The 12,992-nt window shown below is 37.7% G+C and overlaps 1 pseudogene; it reads left to right on the forward strand.

The window, feature by feature from the left end:
• The first annotated feature begins 3,320 nt into the window (after window positions 1-3,320).
• LOC101425671 (nucleophosmin-like) lies at window positions 3,321-4,296 on the forward strand (annotated as a pseudogene).
• The last annotated feature ends 8,696 nt before the right edge of the window (window positions 4,297-12,992 follow it).

A 12,992-nucleotide genomic window follows, 5' to 3' on the forward strand; every position in this document is an offset into this window, starting at 1 on the left:
ACTAGGATAGAAAAGAGACCAGAGGAGCTGAGAAGCTGTAGGGTTTGAGGATAGAGTGAAAAGGTGTCTTTGGAGAGAGCAATTACTGGAGTGTTAATCTCCTCTCCTCACTCCCCAACACTTTTGAGGATGGGTTGAGATGTGCTGCCTTCCTTTCCCAAGTCTAGTGTGGGTAGCCATGAAACGAGCCCCTTGCAACTGGAGACCCAGAAGTCTGATGCCTGACATGGCCTGAGAAATCTCAAGTGGACTGGGACCAAGCCTGCCTACTGCCTGGAGCTCCAGAAATGGACTAACCAAGAGAGCGCTAAGTTGGGATTGGACCAAGGGATGCCTCTGTGTTTCACATGAATCTGATGGGTGTCAGGAGGAGAAAATGTAGGTGCAAAGTCACTTTGTGTCCTGGCCAATGGGGCTACCTGGAAGGGTGAGTAGACATCAACAGGAAAAAACTAGAGGTATGTGGTGAATGTCCAGGAAGGAATCCACCTGCATCAAGGCCCAGCTGGAAACCTCTAAAGAGTCAAAGAAGAACCCACAAGCGCAGTCAGCTTCAGCCATATCCATGCCCACCCAGGGCACCAGCTTTAACCATCCAATATGTCCAGAGAGGACAAAGACCCCAGCCAGCACGCCCTTCCCACACCTCTCCTCCCTATCCTCCTTACACTCTGAAAGTTCCAAAACAGCAGTTAGTGAGAGAGGGAAGAGGTGAAATAGGAAAGAGCCAGGAGACAGAAGGACCTCAGCCATGCCCACAGCAGGCACAGGCTGGAAAAGGTACAACCACAAAACAGGAGGACATGTAAGCGAGGTCAGATCTTATTATTCCATCTCCAGGATGTTTTAACTAGTGACTTCTGAATATGTTTGTGTCCTAAAATAACTGTAGGATTATAACTTAATAGTGAACAGAGAAACCGTGAGACTGCTGGAATTCTCCTCCAGGGACAGAGGAAGATGTTGCCACTAAATGAAGTTGAAACACATGATGATGAATAAAAATTAAGTTCTATTTTGATCACAATCCAAGCATTGTGCTTGTTCAACATACTGATTGCATATATATTAAAAGATTGATTTACTTCCCTTTAAGACTTTTTAATGACAAGTGTCACTTTTTTGAACATTTACTATGTGCAAGGCACTATGTGAAGCACATACAACATCAATTAAGGTGCCAGAAAAAAAAGAGATTTCACAGTCAAATTAAGATCATCCTAGAGAAATGTAATAAGGGACTATTTGCAAAGATGTAGTAGGGTCCTCGTCTCCTGGGGCCAGTGACAGCAAAACTGTTACCAATCCTTAGGGCAGAAAGGAGGAGGTGAGGAAGCAGGTTCCCAGAACATAGGAGGAGAGAGTCTTGTAGAAAACTTCCAGGAAAAACAGAGACAGCCTGGGGCAATACAGCAGGGCAAGAACTCAAAATAAATCCCAGTCTTACCTCCTTATTCCCACTCCCTATTGACCAGACCAAACAGGGCAAGGGAGCCTGGGAAGGACAGCATGGAGGAGAAGGGTATAGTGGGTCTGGAGAGACAAATGAAGATATCTGAACTCATGCATATCTCATTTAATTTGCGTAAGAACTCTTATAAGCCACACTTCACAGATGAGGCAACTGAAGTCTAGAGAGATTAAGTAACTGGCTAACGGCCAGAAGGTTACTAAGTGAAGGAATCAAATTGGCATCCAGCTTTTTATTTAAGAAACAGTTTTATAATATTACAACTTTACCTATTAAAACATGTTTGCACTGATAAAGTGATGAAGAAAATTTCAGTACCAGAATAGAATAGCATCAAGTCTTTGGCACAACAAAGGTTTTTAAATAAATAAATGAACTAACCCACCAATTTACTTTTTTAAAGTCATTTAATTTAAAAGAAAATTAATTAAATTCAAAAGAAGAAATTTCCACAACTTTATTCAAAGATTGCTATCTTAGCCCAACCACCTGCAAAAAAAAAAAAATCATCCTCCGTTGTAGATTGGGAATACATTTAGTATGATTACAGAGTTCTGTTTCCTTGGAAACTTTCAAATATCTAATTCACTAAGTGACTATTTTAAAATACATGTAAAATTTTTAATTTTGTAACCAATGTGCTCAAATCTAGGACAAATCTCACATAGGAACTAGTAAAGAAAAATCATTATTAGAGCCTAGTTTATGAATAAGTCCTTGGAATTTTTCTTTCTTTTTTTGGTAAACATCTCTTATTACATGTGCTCCCCCATCTAACAAAAACTGTAGAAGCAGGTACAGCATCATCTTTCTTTTTAGTTAAGTGCCTTAAATTTCCAGGTGTTGAAATTAGAAATGCTGGATGTCATAGCAAACCAAATGGCAGCAAAGATGACATGATCAAACCAAAGGTTAAACACAGAGCTTAATTCATATAAAAATCCTTCCTACCAGATGATTCAAAGCCAGTCTTGATACTAAATTCACACTGCATTATAATATAGCCTATTTATATCTAATTTTTAAAGTCCTCCAGGAAGCAGTTGTCTTCATGTTGGGAAGGAAAAAAACTATAGCAAAAACCACAGGGCGCTTTTCAGTAATACTTCAAAAGCAAATTAAATGAGTCTCAAAAAATACAAATAGCCTAGATCTCAAGAGGTAGAAAAAATAAGTAATTTATACACATTTGGTTTCTTGCAAGCAAAAATTGAGACAATTAGGATAAAAAAACTGAATATGAAGAAATTAACTCCAACAGAGCTACAGTCTAATTTCCAACATACACCAAAGGAAAAATTAGTACATGATTTTTGTTTTGAAAATGTTTTTAAATGGGAAGGCCCATCTGGAGCCCATGAGAAAATTTTTGTTACTTCTTTATTAAACAGAAATACAAACTTTTAAACACTAAAAAATATTGTACAAAGGCTTAATGAGTTTACATTATTAGTATAAAGTTGTGCATGCTATTCTAAACAAGAAGAGACATTGTATACCACATTTATGGAGTGCCTCTCAACCCATTTAAAAGACATCCAGAACTTACAGGGTAGGTTTTAGAATTATTAAGTGCACAAAACTGGGGTGGGGTGGTAGAAATCACAGATAGTTAAGAAGAAATTTCCTAAAGATGGATCAAGCCATGTCTCCTGATTTTATCAGTTTTCCCAGGCAGATGTTTGCCAGGCCAGTGCCCAGCTTTTCCAGCCATCCCAGCCAAAGTACCAGACAGCTGAGTGAAGAAGTCATCTTATCTCCCTGGTGTGATTCCATCCTGCATGGCTGTTTTTGAACAGTGGTTGCCTGTCTCTGTCCGCCTTCTCTCCCACCTGTGTGCCACCACCCCATGGAAGATTTGATGGACATGGACATGAGCCCCCTGAGGTCCCAGAACTATCTTTTTGGTTGTGAACTAAAGGCTGACAAAGATTATCACTTTAAGGTGGATAATGATGAAAATGAGCACCTGCTATCTCTAAGAACGGTCAGTTTAGGAGCTGGAGCAAAGGATGAATTGCACCTTGTTGAAGGAGAGGCAATGAATTATGAAGGCAGTCCAATTAAAGTAACACTGGCAACTTTGAAAATGTCTGGACAGCCAACGGTTTCCCTTGGAGGCTTTGAAATAACGCCACTGTTGTCTTACGGTTGAAGTGTGTTTCTGGGCCTGAGCATGTTAGTGGACAGCACTTAGTAGCTGTAGAGGGAGATGCAGAGTCAGAAGATGAAGAGGAGGAGGATGTGAAACTCTTAAGCATATCTGGGCAGCGAGCTGCCCCTGGAAGTGGTAGCAAGTTTCCACAGAAAAAAAGTAAAACTTTCTGATGAAGATGATGGCAATAATTAGGAAGATGAAGATGATAATGATTTTGATGAGGAGGAAATGGAAGAAAAAGCTCCAGTGAAGAAATCTGTCAGAGAAACTCAGCCAAAAATGCACAAAAATCAAACCAGAATGGAAAAGACTCAAAACTACCAACACCATAATCAAAAGGTCAAGAATCCTTCAAAAAACAGGAAAAAAATCTTAAAACACCAAAAGGACCTAGTTCTGTAGAAGACATTAAAGCAAAAATGCAAGCAAGTATAGAAAAAGCACATTGAACAGTCCTGGGCACTACTGGTAAATTAAGCCCAAAGATGGGGAGAGGAAAAGGAGAGACAAATATAGTCCATACTGAGTATCACCAACAATCCAGACTGAAGTCTTCTATTTTAATCTCAATCCTCTTTCCTGATTTGCCAACCACCCACACCACCTTCCAGGCTGGAAGCAATATCTTGATTTCCTAAAGCACTTTTCTTTTGACTGCTGTGCTTCAGTAAACCATAATCTTCTTTCTATTAATAGTACTTGTGCATTTGCCTCACCTCTTTGACTGTGTTTCAATCACCGTTGTATTTCCCTAGCTACTTAATAAATATTTGAATGAATTTTAAAAAAAAGAAGTCAACCTTGAATACCCAATCCAGTTGAGCCTTCCAGTAACTCCAGCCCCAGTCACCATCTAACAGCAACTACATAAGAGACTGTGCTTGAGAATTACCAGGTAAGCACAATCAATATACAGAATTGTGAGGTCATAAATTAACTCTTTTAAGCCACCACATTTGGGGGCAGTTTGTTACATGGCAGTAATAACTGAATCATTGTGGATAGTATATCCTTGGAAAAAGAGTATATTGCCTTAAACTCCATCTAATGAATTTTCTCCAAAAACCATGAAAGATAATGTTTGGGGGAAGATACTTGGAAATATTTGCATAAAATGTGACTATTCTCCTTCCAGCACTCAGAGAATTTAAAGATAGCACCTTAGTCATTACAAAGATTCACCAAATGCCTCCAATTGTTACTGACAGGTTATCACTTGAAAATGTTGGCCCAACAGGAGACCTAAATATATTTGATGAGGCAAAAAGTTATGTACACGCATCACGATATTTATGATAAGAAGGCAAGTGAAGATGCTGCCCTTAACAAAATCACAAGAAACCACCAAATCTCCAGCTGAAAAAATATTGGTGTAAAACTAGAGTTCAGGTCATCAAATCTCGTACAAAAAGCAATCGGGATCTGTTGGAACAATTCACCTGCTCAGAATACAGGCTGTTTTGTATTGAAAAGTGATCTAGTTACCCTTATATACTGCTAGTGGCACAGTAAAATGGTGCCACCACTGCAGAAATTAGTTTGTCAGTTCCTTAGAAAATTAAACATAGAATTACCATATAAGTCTGCAATCCCACTCCTTGATATATACCTGAAAGAAATGACAGCAGGAACTTGAAAAGGTATTTATACACCAGTGTTTAAAGCAGCATATTTCACAATAGCCAAAGGTGGAAGCAACCCAAGTGTCTATCAAGAGATGAATAAATACATAAACCATGGTATATCTATAAAATGGGTATTATTCAACCATAAAAGGGAATGAAGTTCTGATACGCAGTATAACATGGATGAAACTTGAAGGTGCAAAAAGACAAATATTGTATGATCTTGCTTATATGAAACATGTAGAAGAAGCAAATTTCATAGAGACAGTATATTTAGGTTACTAAGGGCTGGGAGATGGGGAAAGGAAGAAGGAATTGTTATTTAATGGGTGCAGAGTTTGGTATGAGGTAATAAAAAAGTTGGGGTAATGGATATTGGTGCTGGTAGCACAATATTATGAGTGTAATTAATACTACTGAATTGTACACTTGAAAGTAGTTAAAATGGGAAATTTTGGATTTTATATGTTACTATGATAAAAAGTTTTTTAAAACATCAAGTTACCCCAAAATCTAAATAGAAAAAAAGGAAAGACTCATAAACCTGTGATGCTCATATTAATAGCATCACTATTTGCATTTAGGTATTTGTTTTTCTTCTTACATGGGTGTCATTATCAACTAAAATCATGTTGCTTTAAAAAAAAAATGATCCAATAAATTATACTGTCTCCTAGCCAAGGACCTAAATTGAGACCACATTGAGTGATGATTTGCTTTTGGTCCTGTTGTATGTCCTGGTGAAAACAGAGATTACTAACTGGATGGAAAATTTGAGTTACCTCAAAAACTACATAGCAACTCAGTAAAAATGAACTAGACTATTGCCTAATCCAATTCTGCAAGGAAGCCTCTGTATAAAACCTTTCATAAATTGCACTTCTCTTTCCTCTGTGGTTTGGTTCTTAGGATTGGGGAATAGGGAAGGTAACTCTTAATTGTACCCCCAAGAATGGTGTCATATAGCTATTTCACGAGCTGTGAACCTCTAACTGTACCTAGAAAACCTAATAAAGAGTACACAATTATTTTTTAAATCAGAGGGTTGTCAGGGGGATCAGCACAACTAGTGATCACCATCACTAATCTCTGTCACCTCTTCAAGAACTCAGTTTTAGAAAACACAGGCAGAAATAACTAATTTGGATTTCTTGACCATGGTGGGAGTTCTCTATATATACATGAAACCATTAATTTTCACAATTATGGGGATATATGGGATCTGAAATATTTACTATGTTATGATTTGTCTCGTAGGTTAGTGTGGATTTTTGAGTAATACACTAACGTTTTCAAACAATGTGAGATTTAACTAGGGAAAGTAATTGCATTTCAGCTGACTTGAGCATCACACCAGGATTGTAGTGAGCTTGACTATCATAATATACTGCCCTGTTAGGAGTGACAGTGTGTAGAGGATTCTTCACAAAATCAATATCAGCAAATTTGAAGTATTTCTGTTTTACTTTCAACCAGGTGTCTAAGGATTGAAGCATCATCTGATATTACTTTTTTACTGGTTTCAGAATCTACCACAGAAATGATAGGTTAAAACGTTTGTTAAACCACATAGACCAGTCCAATTAGGCTCCCCACCTACTTCATATAGTCGCTATAACCCTGTTGAGGTATTTTTCTTTTAGTCTTTTCTTTTCCATGCAAGTTTACTTTACAAAATTGGAAATGTACTATATAAAAATAATGATTCAAATATATATGGAAATTTATTATATGACACCAAAACAGCATTTCAAACTAACTGGTAAATGGGATTTGTTTTTAAAAAGGTTGTTTCGATTGGCTAGCCATTTACCAAAATAAATATATATGTATATGTAAAACTGGACCCTTACCACTCAAATTCCAGATGAATCAAATATTTGAATATTAAACAATGAAATTTAAAAGTACCAGAACAAAATATGGAAAATCCTTAAAATTTATTTTCACATTGTACATTTCACAAAGTACAAAAACCACAAAGAAAAAGAATGATAAAATTTACTGTGCAAAAATTTTAAGGATTTTTTTTAAGAGGTACCAAGTTGGAATTTGTGCTCCTGTGTGATGGAGTTGGACTCAGATGTGACCTTTCTACACAAGCCTCTTCTGTCACTTTTACTGAACCAGTGGTTGGCACTGGGGTTGGTATATATTCAGTAGACTTGAATCTCTGTACTGTCCATGTGCCATATGGGCCTGGAGCCTCAGCAGAGTTGCAACACCTACACTCCAGTTCATTGGACTTAGCCAGATCAGCTAACAAGGAGGTGAAGATGGTCAACCACCACACCAGGGAACCAAGAGAGTCCACAGCTGTAAGCAGGAGAATCACATCCATCAGCCATGTGAGATCTAAGCCCCCTATCTATTTAGACGTGGAGTGGACATCATCATCCCAGGGTCCTTCGGATGGAGGAATAAAATATGGATTAGAGCGGACTTACTGGTATTCTGCTGTAGAATTATTGTGAATCTAGAAATGGAAGAAATTATATCACTGCTGTGGAGACAGTGGCTACAGGAGTTGCTGAAGGCAGGGAGAGGAAAAAAAGAGGTGTGATATTGGGGCATTTTGGGGACTTTGGAGTTGTACTCAATGACATTGCAGGGACAGATGCAGAACATTATATATCTGCCATAACCGACTGAATGGACTGAGAGAGAGTGTAAACTTCAACGTAAACTATAATCCATGCTGTGTAGCAGTGCTCCAAAATATACTCATTGCAGCGTGCGGGCGAGACTGCCTTCACAAGGAGGTCCTGGGATGCAAACCCAGGGCCTTCCATTCGGTAGATGGGAGCCCAACTGACTGAGCCACAGCTGCATACCCTCTTATATCTTTTCACGTAACATTTTGTGTGATCTATATATCTTTTTTAAAAAAGATAATTAAGAAAAGAAAAAAAAAAGAGGTACCGGGGATTGAACCCCGGACCTCCTACATGGGAAGCAGGCATTCAACCACTCAAGCTACATCCATTACCCAAAGAATTTTTAATGGTCAAAAAAATATATTTTAAGTAATCAAAGTTAAATTATATATTTCTTAAAAATCTGCAGTTTATATGACAGTCAAAGGATTAATTTCCACAATAAATAATGTGCCTTTAAAAATCCATAAGGAAAACACAAATAAGGAAATTTATAGCTCTAAATGTTTACATTTAGAAAAGAAGAAAGATCTCAAATCAGAGACCTAACTTCACAACTGGAGGATCTAGGAAAAAAAGAGCAAACTAAATCCAAAGTAAACTAAAGAAAGGAAATAAACAAGATTAGAGCACAGAAAAATGAAATGGAGAATCAACAAAACCAAAAGTTGGTTCTTTGTTATAATCAATACAACTGACTAACCTTTAGCTAGACTAAGGTCTAGCTAAGGTGTGAGACCAACATCACCCTCATAGTAAAGTCAGAGAAAGATAACACAAGAAAAGAAAAATACAGATTAACATCCCTTGTAAATATAGATGCAAAAATCCTCCAAAATAACACTAGCAAACCAAATACAAAAGCACATTGAAGAATTATAGGAGCCCTCAACATTGTTGCAAGTATCTCTGAATATGGTCCTTCAAGTAATGAAGAGTGATTGTCACTGTGGGAGGGGGAGAGAGGTATTGAATAGATGGAATCAGGGTAACTGTGGGACAATGGAAGTGTTCCACAAGATATTGTCCCACAAGATCATGCAATGATGGATATGGGCATGTTAAATTACACCAAAAATGTATAAAAGTCTATAAGCTAAAATATAACTGTGGGGCAAAGGAAATGTTCCACAAGATTATACAATGATGGATATAGGACATGTTAAATTACACCACAAATATATAATAGGCTAAAATATGAACCATAATGTAAAACATAAGATAATTAAAAATTTAGAAAATTGTATAGTCTAAAATATAAGCCATAATGTAAACCAGAATGGAACCTTGGTTGAAAGCTATGTTTCAATATCTGTATATCAGCTGTAGCAAATATAATATGAACATGTAAAAATATCATTGCTGGGGAAGGCACAAAGTGTTCAATGTTGGATATGTGGGAATACCCTATTATATATGTGAATTATTGTGATCTAAAACTTTTTTTAAGACAAAACTAATAATTAGAGGGGAAAAAAAGGGATGTAGACACTGAGGAAGAAATGAAAGAAATTGCCTTACTGCTGTACATAAGGGCAACACCTATTGCAGTGATGAAAGGCAAAATGTCAAAAACAAAGCTTTTTCATTTTTTCATTTTTTGATACCCCAATTTATTTTTACTTTATTAAATTTTTCTAAATTAGTATGTACTCTATATCTAACCTCTAAACCCATCACTATATTCCATTTTACTATTAATGGAACCTGGCAATATATTAGGCTTCACTTTTTAAGAAGTTTTGGACCACAGAGAGATTCAACTATGGAGGAACACTGGTGTGGGTTGTTATTGATGGGGGGTACATGGTTGGGAGGGAATTCTCCATGGCATGTATACAGGGTACATAAAAATGTTTGGATATTTTCATAGTGGTTACAGTTAAAAACAACAACTGAGGGAGTGCTGAGTTCCTAGCCCGGGGAGCTCTATCACATTCCCTAAAGGAACAGCAACAATCCCCCAAGTGCAACGGCAAAGACCAATAAAGAAGGATGGTCCAACAATGAGCCCTTAATATTGATGCCTATGCTTATGAGCCTGTGCACATGAAATATGAACTAAGCTTAGAGCTGCAGAGTGCCTAAGAGTTACCTCCTGAGAACCTCCATGTTGCTCAAATGTGGCCACTCTCTAAGGCAAACTCAGCATGTAAATGCATTACCTTCCCCCCAGCGTGGGACATGACTCCTGGGGATGAGCCTCCCTGGCACCAAAGGATTACTACCAAGCACCAACTGATGATGTAACTAGAAAAAGACCTTGAATAAAAGGGTCAACTCAGACCAGCAGAATATTTCAGCTTACATGTAGTACCAGGTGTTAGAAAATGCTTTTTGACCTGGAATAAAAGGGGGAAATGGAAAGGACAAATGAGTTTATATGGCTATGAGTCTCCAAAAAAGAGTCAAGTGTTCATCAGAAGGGTCATGTTTTCACATGCCTCAGCAAGGTCCCAGAGACAGCCAAAATAGATACAACCCCAGGTACTGGTTCTCCTGAGAGCTATGGAGACCCACAGGTTCTATGATCATGACAGATAACTCTGGAGTTCAGTGCCATGTCAGTTGACCCTACTTTGGAGTTTGTGTTCCTGAGTGTAATGGGGTTAGACTCAGATGTGACCTTTCTATACATGCCTCTTAAATCACTTTTACTGGACCTGTGGTTGGCACTGGAATTGGTGTATACTCAGGAGACCTGAATCTCTGGACTGTCCATATGACAGCCAGGTCCTGAGTCTGCACAGACTTGCAACTCCTACCCTCTGGTTTACTGGACTTACCCTGGCCAGCGAACAGGGAGGTGAAGAAGTTCAGCCACCACACCAGGGAGCCAAGAGTGTCTACAACTGCAAGTAGGAGAATTGCATCCATCATCCATGTGGAATCTAAGCCCCCTCTTTATATAGAGGTGGAGTGGATATAACCATCCCACGTCCACAAGATGGAGGAATAGAGTATGGATCAGAGTAGGCTTACTGATATTCTACTATGGAACTAGTGTGATTAGTAATGGAAGAAATTGTAGCATTGATTTGGAGAGAGTGGCCACAGTAGCTGCTGAGGGTAAGAAGAGGGAAGAAGAGATATGATGTGGGGGCATTTTCGGACTTGGAGTTGTCCTGGGTGGTACTGCAGGGACAGATGCTAGACATTGTGTGTCCTGCCATGGCCCACTGGGTGGACAGGGGGAGAATGTAAACTGCAACGTAAACCATTATCCATGTGGTGCAGCAGTGCTCCAAAATGTATTAACCAAATGCAATGAATGTTCCATGATGATGAAAGAGGTTGTTGATGTGGGAGGAGTGGAGTGAGGGGGGTGTGGGGTGTATGGGGACCTCTTATATTTTTTTAACGTAACATTTAAAAAAATAATAAAGAGAGGGAAAAAAAAGAATTATAGGGGAGCAGATGTGGCTCAAGTGGTTAAGTGCCTGCTTCCCACATGGGAGGTCCCAGGTTCAGTTCCTCGTACCTCTTAAAAAAAAAAAAACAAGCAAACAAATGAATAAACCAACTCAGGAGAGCCAATGGGCTTAGTGTTTCAGCACTGGCTTCCCACATCCAAGTTCCTGGGTTCTATCTCCGGTCCCCAGTACAACAAAAAAAATTATTATGAAATCACAGTAATCAAAACAGCATAGTACTGGCAACAAGGACAGGCATATGAAAAATTGCAATTGAATTGAGAACTCAGAAATCAGTCCTCACATTTATGGCCAACTAATTTTTACAAGATAGCGAAGACCACTCACTTGGGAAAGAATAATCTCTTCAACAAATGGTGCTGGGAAAAATGAATCTCTATTTGCAGGCAAAAAAAAAAAGGAAGGAGTACCTCTATCTCACACTATACACACACATAGAAAAAAAAAATGGATCAAAGACATAAATATAAAAGCTAAAACTATCAAACTCCTAGAAGAACACATAAGGAAACATCTTTCAGACCTTATGTTAAGTAATAGTTTCTTAGGTTTTACACCCAAAGCACAAGCAATAAAAGAAAAAGTAGATAAATAGGACCTCCTCAAAATTAAAAACTTTTCTGTGCAGCAAAGTTACCATGGAAGTAAAAAGACAAGCTACATAATGGAAGAAAATATTTAGAAACCACATATCTAGTAAAGATTTAATATCCAGAATATACAAAGAAATCCTACAACTCAACAACAAAAAGACAAACAACCCAATCTAAAAATGAATAGACATTTCTCCAAAGAAGATATACAAATAGTAAAAAAAAAAAAAAAAAAAAAAAAGCCCATGAAAAGATGCTCAACATCATTAGCTATTAGGGAAATTAAGTCAAAACCATGAGATATCATTTCACACCTACTAGAATGGCTACTACTCATAAAAAGGAGAATTACAAGTGTGGAAGAGGATGTGGAGAAATAGGAACACTCATTCATTGCCGTTGGCAATGTAAAATGGTGCAGTTATATGGAAGACAGTTTGGCAATTTCTCAGAAAGTTAAGTATAGAATTACCATATGAGCCAGTAATCCCCCTAGTGGGTATATACTGAAAAAAAACTGGAAGCAGGGAATCAAACCAATATTTATATACAGATATTCATAGGAACATTATTTACAGTTGCCAAAAGATGAAAGCAACTCAATGTCTATCAACTAATAAATGTATAAACAAACTTATTATATACATACAATGGGATATTACTCAGCCATAAAAAGGAATGAAGTTCTGATACATGTGAAAACATAGATGAACTTTGAAGACATCATGTTCAGTGAAATAAGCCAGTCACAAAAGAACAAATACTGTATGATCTTACTGATATGAAGTAATAATAACAAGCAAATTCATAGAATAAGAAACCAGAATATAGGGATGGTGTAGGAGTAGGGAATGGGGAGTTAATGCTTAAATTGTACAGAGTTTCTATTGGGGGCAATGGAAAAGTTTTGGTATGGATGGTGGTGATGGCAGCACATTTTTAACAGCACTGAAATATATGTGAATATGGTTAAAAGGGGAAATTTTAGCTTGTATATATGTTACTAGAATAAAATTTTTTCAAAACCATAGGACTGTACAACACAGTGAACCCT

This window comes from Dasypus novemcinctus, chromosome 2 (genome assembly GCF_030445035.2).
Source record: "Dasypus novemcinctus isolate mDasNov1 chromosome 2, mDasNov1.1.hap2, whole genome shotgun sequence".
NCBI lineage: Eukaryota > Metazoa > Chordata > Mammalia > Cingulata > Dasypodidae > Dasypus > Dasypus novemcinctus.